Source organism: Myotis yumanensis, unplaced genomic scaffold, assembly GCF_028538775.1.
Source record: "Myotis yumanensis isolate MYYU_CA2020_CCGP unplaced genomic scaffold, mMyoYum1.0.hap1 SCAF_8, whole genome shotgun sequence".
NCBI lineage: Eukaryota > Metazoa > Chordata > Mammalia > Chiroptera > Vespertilionidae > Myotis > Myotis yumanensis.
Window position 1 is genome coordinate 39,546,287 of NW_027223759.1, and position 13,762 is coordinate 39,560,048.

The 13,762-nt window shown below is 44.9% G+C and overlaps 1 protein-coding gene across 1 annotated transcript in view; it reads left to right on the forward strand.

Moving 5' to 3' along the window:
• Positions 1 to 3,000: 3,000 nt before the first annotated feature.
• Positions 3,001 to 13,762, forward strand: part of SESTD1 (SEC14 and spectrin domain containing 1) — a 104,051-nt gene continuing 93,289 nt past the window's right edge. The window contains exon 1 of the mRNA XM_070422657.1: positions 3,001 to 3,109. The gene's annotated coding sequence lies outside the window, so the exon portion shown is untranslated. The remainder of the gene's footprint in view (positions 3,110 to 13,762) is intronic.

Sequence of the window (13,762 nt, forward strand, 5' to 3'; positions counted from 1 at the left end):
CTAGCTCGGCTCCCCCATCTTGCCGACACAGCGGCAGGAAGCAGAGAGAGATAACTCTGTGTGGAGACTGGTTATATAGGGGGAGTTGGAGTAAGGGGAGGAGAAAGGACTGTGCTCTGCTGATTGGCCAGGCACAAGTTGGTGTCTTGTTCCTGGGTGTGGTTAGCAGAGGCTTAGACTTCCGGGAAGAAGCTCCTTGCCAAACACGTGGCCAAGGTAAGATGGAGCACTTACCCTGGGGCAAGATGGAGGGCGTAGCCCTTACCCTGGGGCAAGGTGGAGGGCCTAGCCCTTACCCTGGGGCAAGGTGGAGGGCCTAGCCCTTACCCTGGGCCAAGGTGGAGGGCCTAGCCCTTGCCCTTTCACATACCATTTTGTGTTTAAGTTCAGTGGTGTTTCCACCAATACCATAGCTACCTACTAAATGTATAGTGAGACACATTTCAGTTCAATGTAGCAACTAGCAGGACTGTTCAAAGATGAATACTATTGTGAGGTAGTGAGTGGTTCCCTACACTCGGAGTTCAAGCATATGTTGGACAGCTTGTTTTGCCAGGATCTGGTAGTCCCTACAATTTACACATATATAATGATATGCTTATCTTACTAAACAAAATATTAAAAATGAATGCTAATCATAGAGCCAAAGGACCTCCGGAAGTGAGGCCAAGTGCATTTAAGTGACTGAACTATGTGCATTCTCTGTGGTTATTAGAAGATAACTACAGCACCCAAAGTTCATTCTCTGCACTTACAATCTAACGTTTTTTTCTGCTGCAGCAGTTACCCTTATCTGGGTAATAAAGTGTGGAACTAGAGGGTATGGAAAGAGGAAGGGCAGGGATGTTTTGTGAATTCCTAATATGAGTTATTTGGCATGCTCTTGCTTTATTAAAACAAGCAAAGAATGTGAGTGGCAGTAGGAGAGGGTTTAAAATGATAAGCAGAGAATGCTATCTAGCAAAAGAGAACAGAATGCTGTGGAAGGCTAAAGAAGGCAGGGACTATGGCTTGTGCTGTATTTCCCTCTTGTTGAGTAGATGCCCAACATGTATTTGTTGAAATGAATAACGACATCAACACTTCAACAAATATTTAAAGAGAACCTTCTTAGAGCTGAGCTGTGTGCAGTCTGGGAGCCAAACATGAAGTAAACAAAAATCTCTATCCTTTTAAGGAACTCACAGTCTAATACAGGGGTGGGCAAACTTTTTGACTCGAGGGCCACAATGGGTTCTTAAACTGGACGGGAGGGCCGGAACAAAAGCATGGATGGAGTGTTTGTGTGAACTAATATAAATTCAAAGTAAACATCATTACATAAAAGGGTATGGTCTTTTTTTTTTTTTTTTTTTAGTTTTATTCATTTCAAACAAGCTGGATCCGGTCAGCAGGCCGTAGTTTGCCCAAGGCTGGTCTAGTAAGAAAAGACCACCAGGCAAAACAATGGGCAAAAAGAGAGTGCTAATGATTGTCACAGAGAATAGATACAAAGCTCTCTGAAAACAGAAAGGAAAGAATATTTAATTCAGCCTAAGTGTAGAGGGTGAGGTTGTGGGTGTGGGGAAAGGAGGGGAAGTCAGGGAAGATTCCAAAGAGGAAATGCTGCCTTATCTTTTGAAGGACGCAGGAGGAGGTTCACCTGGTTAAATGAGGGATGGATTTCAGATGGGGGAAAATATACTCAGGCACAGAGACAGAGCCTGTGCACTTGCTGTGTGACATGTGGTGGGAGGGAGAGCTGGAGCTGAAGAGGTCTAGGGATCGGATCACAGAAGGACCTGTACATCATAGGAATTAACTTGATTCTAGTTGTCCAGGTGGAGAGCCTCCGAAAGATGTTCAAGAGGCAGCCTCTGTTTTTGGAGCATTCTCTCCCAGTGATATGAGACAGAAGCAGAAGTGAAATTAGAAAGGCTTGACCAACTGAAGACTGGCAAAGAGGCTGAAGTAGTGGAGACAGCTTACTAGTCACAGAATTACAAGAGGAAGAATCTATCCATGGTATTTTAAATTAGAGAACTTTAGTAGAGAGAAAGTTCGTGGCCTGGTTGTTGGAATGGGGAGATTTCCGTCATGGCATTAGGTGACGGTGAAGTGAGTAGCAGAGTGAGTAATAGGGAATGCCCGGGATTGGGAACACAGGCTGCCCTGAGTTTGTATTAGTTGATGACTCTTTTGAACCGAATTCAGGAAATGACGTAAAAATGACTTGCGCAATAAAATTAGAAGAATAGAGACCATGAAGTCAGTACCTTGGAGAAAAAAATAACCGGAGTTGGTGAAGATGGGGAAGTAGCCCGTGTCAGAGGGCCGTTTTGGACTGTCCAGTGGGAGGATCCTCAAGGAAAAACAAAGGCCTTGAATCCCAGCCCTTCCTCGCCTCAACCCATTCTGCGCCCACCTTGCCAGGTGCCTTCACCCTTCAGCACATCACAGGCAGGGTTAGGTGGGGGGACCATCTCCAGGCATTTCCTGGCGGTAGGTACTGGGGAGAAAAGGAATTCCCCTCTCCCCCCCAAAAAAGGAGAATGTCAATGTTAGAATTTTGAAAAACTGCCCACCACATATTTGAACCGACTGCACATGGCAGGATGAGGAGCGAAAACACATGCCAAGGGGTCAAGCAGACGGGTCCTTCCTGACTCTGGGTCCCGACTCTGGGTCCCGCGCTCCTCCCAGGACCCGCATTGGCGGCTGGGCGGCTCCCACCTGGACGCACGGTCCTGGGGTGCAACGCGGCCCCCTCCTCGCGCCGCCCCCAACCCCCAGCCGCCCAGGCGCTCCCGGCCCCGCCCCCTCGCCCAGCTGGGCGGGGTCTCGCGCAGCCGCTACCCCGGCGCGTGCGGGGTCGGGCGGACGCGGGTCGGACCGCGGGTCTCGGAGGTCGCCGGGCCGCCTGCGCCGCCGCCCCTCGCCTGACGCACGCAGGGGCTGGACACGATCTGCCACGAGCGGCTGGAGCCCTGCGCGCCGCCGCCGCCCGCGCCCGCCCCGCCCCCAGCCCGCCTCCTCCCGCCTCGCCCTCCTCCCTCCCGCGTCCCGTCGGCGTCCCCGCGTCCTCTCCCGCCGCCGGGGAGAGCCGGTCCGCAGCGCCAGCGCCGGCCAGGTGAGTGTGGCCGCCGTGTGGCCCGGGCGGCCCGGGCGGGAGGAGGGTGCAGGCCCGGCGGCGGCGGCGAGCGCGGGCGGGCGGGCGGAGGCGGCGGCGGGCCCGGCTTTCTCCCCCCGCGGGCCGCGCGGCGCAGGGAAGGGCGCCCCCGCCCGCAGCCCCCGCCGCCGCCGCCGCCGCAGACAAAGCGCCCGAGGTGGGCAGCCGGGCGGGCGGTCCCCGCCTCCGCCTCCGCGCCGCCTGCGGGGTGCGGCTGCGGCCCGCCAAGCCCGGGCCGCTGGCGCCTCCCCTGCTGAGCGCCCTTCTTCGTTTCTGGGTGCCCGGCACCCGAATCGTGCAACAGGTCTAGGCGTCCATCCGTATTTTCCGGTGGCGCCCGCTCCGGGGCGAGTCCCCGCGCCCAGCGCCCGCGGCTGGCTCCTTTGTGTGGCCGGCGATCGGCCCGCCCGATGGGTGGGGGACGCCGGCTCCGGGCCCCCGGGCTGCGCGAGGCTCCGGACGCCTCCCTCGCGGAGAGCGGCTCGGCTTCCGCGGGCCTACAGCAGGCTGACATCCCTCAGCCTTTGGGGGAGCCACAAAGGGAGGGGGCCAGGCTCTCCGGCCAGGACCTCCTGTTATGTGTTTATTTTCTGTGTGTTAGGTGGACGCATGCTGGACCCGCGGTGTGGTCGGCCCCTGAGGGTGCGGGAGGGATCCCGCCCTGGGATGCAGGGCTTGGACAGCCCCCGGTTCCCTTGGCGCTTTGACATCTCTCTCTCATACACAGACCTCACCCTGCAAGTTGGAAGTGCTGTTGAGGGAGTAACTTGATAGCGGCTGTTTGACAGGTCACCTCTTCCTTCACGTTCTGTCTGTGCCAACCATACCCACCACGCATTCTAGCAAAGGTTGGCAAACCTTCCGTTAAAATCGCCACTCAGAATACCCCCTGTGTTGGAAAATAGGAATCCATACGGTTTTCTTTGGCTTAACGAACCTTATTTTCTTAGGTGCGAGAAACTTTTTTCAACCTCCCCAAGGTAGAATACATAATAAAGGAGGTTTATCTTTGTTTACGCACCTTGGGTCATGCTCTCACCTATCTGGTTTCATTGGTGTGCTATTTTGGTATCACAATACTAAATGGAAGGAAGATATCTTCCTTTTGCTGTGAGCAATAAAATACTTCTTTGTTCTAGAACCAGGAAGCTTTATGTGGACAGAAGTTGGTGACTTGCTTTTCACCCCATGACCAAATACATTAAAATATTCCCAAAGGACTTAAGAAAGCATTACACAACTCTGTAGATGGTTTGTGCATCCAAAATTCCAGGAAATAATTTTGCTGTATGTTTATTCAAACAATCTAACCTTGGAAAGGGGGCCTACTCTGTAAATACCCACACATTAGGGGATGCATTGATTGGATGTAAAGAGTTTACCAAGCACCCCTGTGAATAATAGTTGGAAGGAATCATTGGTGGATGAGATTAGGAGCTGATGATGGATGGACCTAGAAGTCTGACAGCAAAATGCAGAACATGTGAAATGGTAGAGGTTGCAAATTCATTTATTTGGGTTTATATCTGAAAACTAAATGTCTGCTAATTTAAAAAGCAGAAAAGATTACATTTTGACCTGTTTTTCATGTGCTTAATAAAGACTTCTTGAAGCTCTTTTCTACTTCCTAAAAACACACTTGATATTAATAAGGACTTTTGAAGAAATAAAATTATACCAAATTAATATGATCTGGAGAAAGTTTCTCTGGCATAATTAGTAGTTTGACTTCACTAAGGATACCATTTATCCGTGTAACATTGAACTTCAAAGAGCTTTCCTAGGTGTTATAAGCAATAGGAACAATCTCTTGAGAAAAGTAGGATATTTACTAATGAAAAGTAGCAGAAACTTAAATTTATGAAATCATTTTCTTTTTAAAAAAATATATTTTATTGATTTTTTACAGAGAGGAAGGGAGAGGGATAGAGAGTTAGAAACATTGATGAGAGAAACATCGATCAGCTGCCTCCTGCACACCCCCTACTGGGTATGTGTCCACAACCAAGGTACATGCCCTTGACCAGAATTGAACCTGGCCAACACTCTATCCACTGAGCCAAACCGATTAGGGCGAAATCATTTTCTTTTACCGAGATAAAACTCATATACTTTAGACTCCACTTTTTAAAAGTGTTCAGTGGCGTTATTATATTCATAAAGTAGGACAAACATCTCTAATTCAAGAACATTTTCATCATCCCGAAAAGACACCCCCAAACCCATTGGCTATTAGTCCGATTCTCTCCTGCATTTGGGAATCACTTATCTACTTTCAGTGTCTGTGGATTTGCCTTTTCTGGACATTTCATGTAAACGGAATCATAAAGTATGTGGCTCTCCATATTATGCATATATCAATACGTCATTCCTTTTAATGGATGAATAATATTCCATTATATGGATATACCACATTTCCACTTTTTTACTATTATGAGTAATGCTTCTATGAACACTTTTTTATAAGTGTGTGGACATAGGTTTCCTGTTCTGTTGGGTGAATACTTCGATGTGGTATTACTGAGTCCTATGGTAGCTCTGTTTAACCTCTTGAGGAACTGCTAAGCTTTTTCATAGCTGCCGTACCATTTTGCAATCTCACCAACGAAGTTTGAGGGTTCCTATTTCTCCAACACTTGTTAAACGTTGTCTAGGGTAGTCATTCTACTGGGAAGGGGTATCTGGTTTTCATTTGCATTGCCCTAATGCCCTAATGGCTAATGATGTTGAACATCTGTTCCTGTTCTCATTGGCCATTTGTGTATCTTCTTTGGAAAAATGTCTATTTGATTTATAATCATTTCTGCTTGTTTTCACATGTATTTTCTTATTTAGTCTTTGAAATAATACTGTAAGATAGATTTATGTCTGTTTTACTGCTAGGAAAGTAAGGTGCAAAGAGGTTAAGTAATTTGCTCCTTTTTAAAAACCTTATAAAGTTAGTAAGAATAATGGTGTGAATATAAACTTAGGTCTTCTGACTCCACTTCCTGCATTCTTTCCACTTTGTGAGGCATACAGAACTCAAATTGTCTTTGCAGATTTGCTTGGCTAATCATTGCCCAAGTGGGGGCATAATAAATAAATAAATCAACAACAAAAAGCAGGTGTTACGGCCACAGTGCCTCATACTCACTAGATTTTGTTATGCTTTCTCAACTAAATTTTTTTTCTCTATCCTAATAAGGTGGATATGATTTGCATGTTTCCTGTGGGGAAACAGAGCAGTTAAACCTGGTCCCAGCTTCTTAGTGTCATAGCTAATCCTAGAAGCCACTACTCACTGGGACATGGGGCTTTCTCTTCTCCTGCAGCTTCATGTTCTCTGTTTTCTTCCTTTAATATGAAAGTGATTGGACAATTTCACATTTTTCATAAACATTAACATTTTTCTGGATTAAACTGAAATTAGCTTTTATTTTTTAACTAAGTGGCTTGCCAGTTTCACTTGGAAGTGCAGGATTACTAGGGTATATGCTTCAGTTTTTGTGTACTAGTTTGGATCAGACATATGCAGAATTCTCAACTCCTAGAGGGTAGAGTCCATAAGTTATTTATTCATCTTTGCATGTTCATTGTCCAACATAGTGCCTGTCACATACCAGGGACTCTAACCTTTGTTTAATGAATAAATACAAATACGTTTTTTTAATTGGAAAAAAAATACACAGAACAATACAAATTACTTGTTAACACTCTTTTAGAATAAAGGTAGTCTAAATTCCAGAGAAAGAAAATATTTCTTAACCCTGGCATATGACCTAAAAACTAATAAATGTTTAAAATTAGAACTTGATTTAAAACTCAACACTGTATGTTATGGAAGTAAGTAAGTGTTGTTCCATCCTGGGTTTAAAAAAGTAGGTTCCTAGCCAGTTTGACTCAGTGGTTGGAGCGTGGACCCGTGGACTGAAGGGTCCCGGGTTCGATTCCAGTCAAGGGCATGTACCTCGGTTGCAGGCTCGATCCCTGGTGCTGGTTGGGGCTCATTTGGGAGGCAGCCAGTGGATGTGTCTCTCTCATGTCAATGTTTTCTCTCTGTCTCTTCCCCTCCCTTCCACTCTCTCTAAAAATCAATGGAAAAATACCCTCGGGTGAGGATGAACAACAACAACAACAAAAATAGGTTCTAAGTACCTGCTGGCGCAAGCGCTTACTCTAAGCTCAATGTCCAAACAAGAGTTGTACTCTGAGTGTTTGTTAAATAAAGGAATGCCCAGTGAGTGGGTAAAAGAATTAATTTTTGCTCTAACAAGTAGAGGAGATAACAGCAAGTTAATATTTAGGCCCTGTTACTCATTTATGTATTTTAATTGTCAAACATATATGTTAGTTATAAAAATTCAAATAATGTATGGGTATATAGAGTTAAAGTTGAAAATCTCCCATTTACTTCTTGTCTTCTTTATTTCTTTCACTCCAAGGGAATCATTATTAACAGTTTGAGATTTATATTACAAACCTATATCTCTGCATTTATGTGTACATAAGTACAAATATACATTTATATATCCAACCATACCCACATACATGTGTGTGTATACACAATGGTTTTTCTTTTACAGATGGGGTCATTCTACATATATCCTGTGTTTTTCACTCAAATATATTAAGACTTTTGCATCTGTCATCAGACAAGATAAACATAATATTTGCTTTTTAGTTTGCTATTCTTGCCTGGTTTTGGTGTCAAAATTAAGCCAGCTATTAAGAATGAATTGGTAAACTATCCCCATTTTCTCTGTTGTCTGGAATAGTTGAAAATATCTGCCCTGTAAACATCTTTTAGAAATCACCTGAAAACCTTGGTGAAGGAAGAAATCCATGACAACCTTTCTCATTTTTCCTGTTTTTATTGTTCTATCACGTTTTAGACCTTATTTTCTATTACATGTTTGGTGAAGGAATCCTTCCATACACACTTCTCTCAGCTCTGATAAGGTGACAAATGCAAATGATTAAATGATTCAATGGATGCAGAAGTATGTGCACTTTTCTCTTAGAGAGATCCAGAGTAAAGTCCTACACTTACTAGTTGTATACTTTTGGCAAATTACCCTCTTCAAACGTCTGTTTTCTATTCTGTAAAATGGTAATGGTTCCAACCTCACAGGAATCTTGGAAATATTAGAGATGTGAGACAATATATGAAGTTGCATCTAATAAAAGTGAAAAAAAATAACACTAAACTATAAATGTAAATTTGTCACCTTAATTACTATAGATTGTTTCATCTACCAAGAACAAATTTAAGGAGAAAGAATGGTGGAGCTATAGGGATGATTCCACTAATAAGTTGGAAGAATCTATAAACATTTCCAGGCTATTTAAAACTTAATTTGGGGAAACAATGATTTCTAAATACCTGCATGCTTTTGGGGCAGGACAGTGGGTAAAAGTACTGGAGTAAACAGACCTGGATTAATCTTGCATTATCACTTGTTAGCCTTGTGACTTTGGACAAGTTAATTTCTCTCTGTAATATTGGATAAGTGCACTTACTTTATAGGGTAAGTACGAGGAAAGATATTAGTATAATGCCGGGTATTTAATAGGTATTCAGATTGTTAAAAAACATTTTTTTTGCATGTGTTGAGTGCCTAACATTGATGAGCATGAGGTGTTGGGTTCTGCTATTTCAAGGCTGCATGGTGTAGTGGAAAGGACATTAGGCCCTAAATCAGACATTTAGCCTGTGTATTGCACTTACTCGCCATTGGCCTTGGACAAGATGCCTGCTCACCTTCTTCTATTTCCTTACCTGTAAAAAGAGAGTAAGAGAACTAACGCTTATTGAGAATCTATTTTATATGCATTTATTAGGCATATAAAAGATTTAACAAATCTTACTTCATTTAATCTTCCCAATAATCATCCCACGTACAGATAATTTGTCATTTCCCATTTTAATAGATGAAGAAACAGAGGTGCAGGAATTCGATTTTCTGAAGTCCACTGGGTGTCCATCCTCCTCCCCTGCCCCCCAGTCCCGTCCATGTTCTTTTATTCATTACAGCACTCCCCTCCTGGGATGATAGGATGTGTCTACATACAGCGAATACCAAATGGAGAGAATACTGCAAACTGAAACACTAAGTGTATAAAAGAGCTAAACCAATGTATGATTAGGCTACTAATTTATTAATGATTTCCATTAATCAAATACAAATAGAGGATTGTTAATGTGTCCTAATGCCTGTGCTTAAGAGTAGTAATTTAAGTTTTTTAATATGTATGTTTCTTATAACCACTTTACTTAAATAATTTATGAGTCTTCATTGCATTTCTGCTTTGACCAGGTGAAGGAGAGGGAGTAGGTAGTTGTCATAAAGGGAAATATGAGCTTGTTTGATGGGGGTGTGTGTGTGTGTGTGTGTGTGTGTGTGAGAGAGAGAGAGAGAGAGAGAGAGAGAGAATGTGTGTATGGAAGAGGTGAGAAGTACAGTTCTATGGCAGTTTGGCATTTACTGAAACTATAGACTCTTGGAAAGAAGTAGGGAAAAATCTACATTATAATTCATTATCCACTAGCAGACTTGCAGAGTTGTTTTAAAAAATGAACCTGCCTTTGTCAGCTGGTTTGTAAAGAGCTATTGATTGATTATATTCTTGAAAGATAATGATATTGTCTTTCCTTTGATAGGGGTTGCCAAAGCTTTTGCTATGGGTTTTATTTATTTGATCAGATTCTGTGATATTGATTTTGCATTTCTGCAAGCCTTGTGCTAGAGATATGCAACCCCCCCCCCCCCCCCGAAAAAAATGCCTTGGGATATTGCAAAATAAATTGTGATTCAGTAATAGTATAGAAGGTTTAGCAGTTCTGTTAAGGCTTCAGTTATCATTTTTATTCTGTTGATTAGAAGTGGGAATTCCTATGTTTAGGATAGAGAATTTTTACCAGAGTGACTGGAATTGCACTGTGGAAATTCTCACTGGTATTGAAGACTACTTTTTTTTTTTTTTTTTTTTACAGAATACAAAGTGTGGTGAGTTATATGTAAGAGGTAGAAAACATGGTTCTTATCTTCAAAGAGTATATTTTTAGTTTGGGAGGCAATGAAGGAGGACACAAGTAAAAGATTTTTAAAACTTGCACTTGCTCTTTGTAAAATAACTTTAACTGCATTGGGCTTTGTTAAATACCATAGGTCTCTCCTGATGGATACTGTCAGAGTAACCCAACCCTTTGAAAACTGGCAGGTGTGTGTCTTGTATATCTTGTTCATTCTATAGTGTTCTCTTTGCTGTACAAACAAGGACTGTTTGGAATAAGTACCAAGAATAGTTCCTCTTTTCAGTACTTTGCTTTTATCTCTTGGATTGTGGACTGGGTTCTTCTTTTTGTGATGGCTGTTAGAAAGCCAGAGCCAGGCTTGTGGAACACCCCAGAGTGGGCATACAGGCTTTATGCTTTGCATTTTGCTTAGCCTTGGCTTGGCACCATTGTTGGGGTCTTCTTTATTCTTTTGCTTTTATTGTTTAATTTATTAACTTTTATGGTTCATGTAGTCTTACAAGTCTCATTAATCCTTTTCAGGACAAGATAGGGGTATATATAAATAATTATACATGAAATCCATGGAGGAACATATCAAGGCAAACAGATTAATATAGTAGAGACCATATATGGCAATGGGTTTATTTCATGGGCCAGCTTTGATTGATGATGGTGGCTGAATGGAACACTGCCTTAAGAAGTAGTTAGAGGCACCGTGTGGATTTAGTGGGAAGGGCTATTGTGATCATTGAGCAATGTTGTCATGGGTGTAGGAGTATTGATGGCCAGTGTTTGCCATCCCTATTATAGATAAAGTATACAGGATACTGGATAGTACAATGGGTGAGTGACTTTTTAAGTTTAGAGTTAGGTTTTGCCAGGTGAGATGTGGATTTGAGAAACAGGCTTGTTATTTTGGGGGGTTGGCAGTCAGATTGGTTCAGCTGCAATGAAATGTCTGCAGTGTGTAAACAGAAATGAAGTTGGTGGGAAAAGTGAAGGAGGAGATGTGGGCAGCCTTCTTCCACAATCCCATCCAGAATACCACATTTGTGTTTAGTTGTCCTGTCTCCTTAGTCTCCTCTGACAGTTTCCCAATCTGTTCTGATTTTTTTTTATGACCTTGACAGTTTTGAGAAGTCCTGGTCAGATATTCTATAGGACATCTCTGAACTTGGGTTTGTCTGATGATTAGAATGGGGCTATGGATTTTTGGAAATAAGTTGAATTGCCCTTCTCATCATGTCATGTGAGGGAGTGTCGGATATATTAATGACTTTACTGGTGATGTTAACTTAGATCACTTGGTCAAGGTCATGTTTGTCAGGTTTCTCCACTGTAAGGTTACTATTTTTCCTTTTCCATACTTTATTTTGGGAAGTGATTCACTAAGTTCAGCCTTTCCTCAAAGTGGAAGGGGGAATTAAAGGAACTTTCTTTTTAAAAAATGTAATATTCCTTTAGATGGGTGTACTATTTATTTTATTCAAGTATTCCCTTATCGTATGCAATAAAGAAGGAATATGCAAATTGACCATCACACCGTCACAAAGATGGTGGCGCCCATAGCCACAAGGTGGCGGCGCCCAGTCCCCTCAGCCCCACCGGAGTCCCCCAGTCCTTTCAGTCCCACCAGGGGGGTGGTAGGCGCGTGGTGTGGCTGGACCCACCCTCAGGCGGGTCAGGCCACTCCTTGCACCTGCTGCCGGAGTCCCACAGTCCTATCAGCCCAGCCAGGGGGGTGGCATCGCATGGCGTGGCCAGACCCGCCCTCAGCCCCCCAGCCGCACAGGGCCGGCCTGAGGCGCATGTCGGCTGCCCAGCCACCTAGGGCCGCCCAAAGCTCAGGTAACCAGGGCCAGCTGAGGCTTGCGCTGCTGGCAGTGGCAGCTGCAGAGGTCTGATGAGGGCGTTGCCTTCCCCTGATTGCCGGGTTGCCTCCCGCCCCTGAGGGCTCCCGGACTGTGAGAGGGGGCAGGCCAGGCTGAGGGACCACCCCCCACTCCAGTGCATGAATTTTCATGCACCGGGCCTCTAGTTGATATATATTTAATGGTTTAGTACATCCTAACAGGTAAGGAAATAGGCTCTGGAACTATACTACCTAGATTCACACCTGGCTCCACACTAGTTCTGTGATCTTGGGCTACACTCACTTGACCTCTTAGTTTCTCAATCTGTACAACAGGGCTGTTGATAGTAACTACCTCCTAGGATTGTTTGTTGGGAGGATTAAATGAGAAAGTGTATGTGTAAAGTGTTTAGAACAGTGTCACTATACTAAGTGCTAAGTAGGTGTTTGCTATTATTATTATGACTAGAGGCCCAGTGCACGAAATTCGTGCGGGGGTGTGTGTGTGTGTGTGTGTGTGTGTGTGTGTTTGTCCCTCAGCCCAGTCTGTACCCTCTCCAATCTGGGACCCCTGGGGAGATGTCCGACTGCCGGTTTACCCTCTCACAATCCAGGACTGCTGGCTCCCAACAACTCGCCTGCCTGCCTGCCTGATTGCCCCTAACCGCTTCTGCCTGCCAGCCTGATCACTCCTTAACCACTCCCCTGCCAGCCTGACTGTTGCCTAACTGCTCCCCTGCCAGCCCAATTGCCCCCAACTGCCCTCCTCTGCTGACCTGGTCCCCCCAACTGCCCTCCCCTGCAGGCCTGGTCCCCCCCAACTGTCCTCCTCTGCCGGCTCGGTCACCCCTAACTTCCCTCCCTTGCCAGGCTGGTCGCCCCTAACTGCTTTCCCTACAGGCCTGATTGCCCCCAACTGCCCTCCCTTTCAGGCCTGGTCCCTCCCCACTGCCCTCCCCTGCTGGCCTGATCGCCCACAACTGCCCTCCCCTGCCGGCCATCTTGTGTCCACATGGAGGTGGCCGTATTGTGTGTTGGAGTGATGGGCAGTTTGCATATTACCTCTTTATTATATAGAATGATTTTGACTTTACTATGATACTGCAATGAATAACTTTGTATATATTACTAGAGGCCTGGTGCACGAATTTGTGCACAGGTGGGGTCCCTTGGCCTGGCCAGCAATCAGGGCGGATCGGGGCCGTAGGAGGTTATGCGGAGGGAGGGACCACGGGAGGTTGGCCAGCCGGGGGGGAGGGACCATGGGAGGTTGGCTGTGGGAGCGCACTGACCACCAGGGGCAGCTCCTGCGTTGAGCATCTGCCCTCTGGTGGTCAGTGCGCATCATAGCGACCGGTCGTTCTGCTGTTTGCATATTAGCCTTTTATTATACAGGATACTGTTTAATGTCTGTTATCATTAAACCACCCCCTTCCAACCCTCTTCTCAACCACACTGTAAAAAACAAAAATGCTGAATCTTACTTTTACATCAGCTGGATGGGGTGTAGTGGGCATGATGGTCTTTTGTTTGGATTTCACTTTGGAGGAGTCCATGAGCTCAGCCTAGCCACTCATGAATTATATGTACCCTGTTCCCTCACATGCCAGAGGCTTCAAGAACTCTGGGGCATGAGAATAGCCAGCTGGGGGTTGCAGGGGAGGAGGAGATACACGATGACCCCATTCTGAAAGAAGGAAGGGGATATTAAACCAGGAGAAGGAAGTAGACACCATGAACATGGAATCTGGATCAGTGGAAT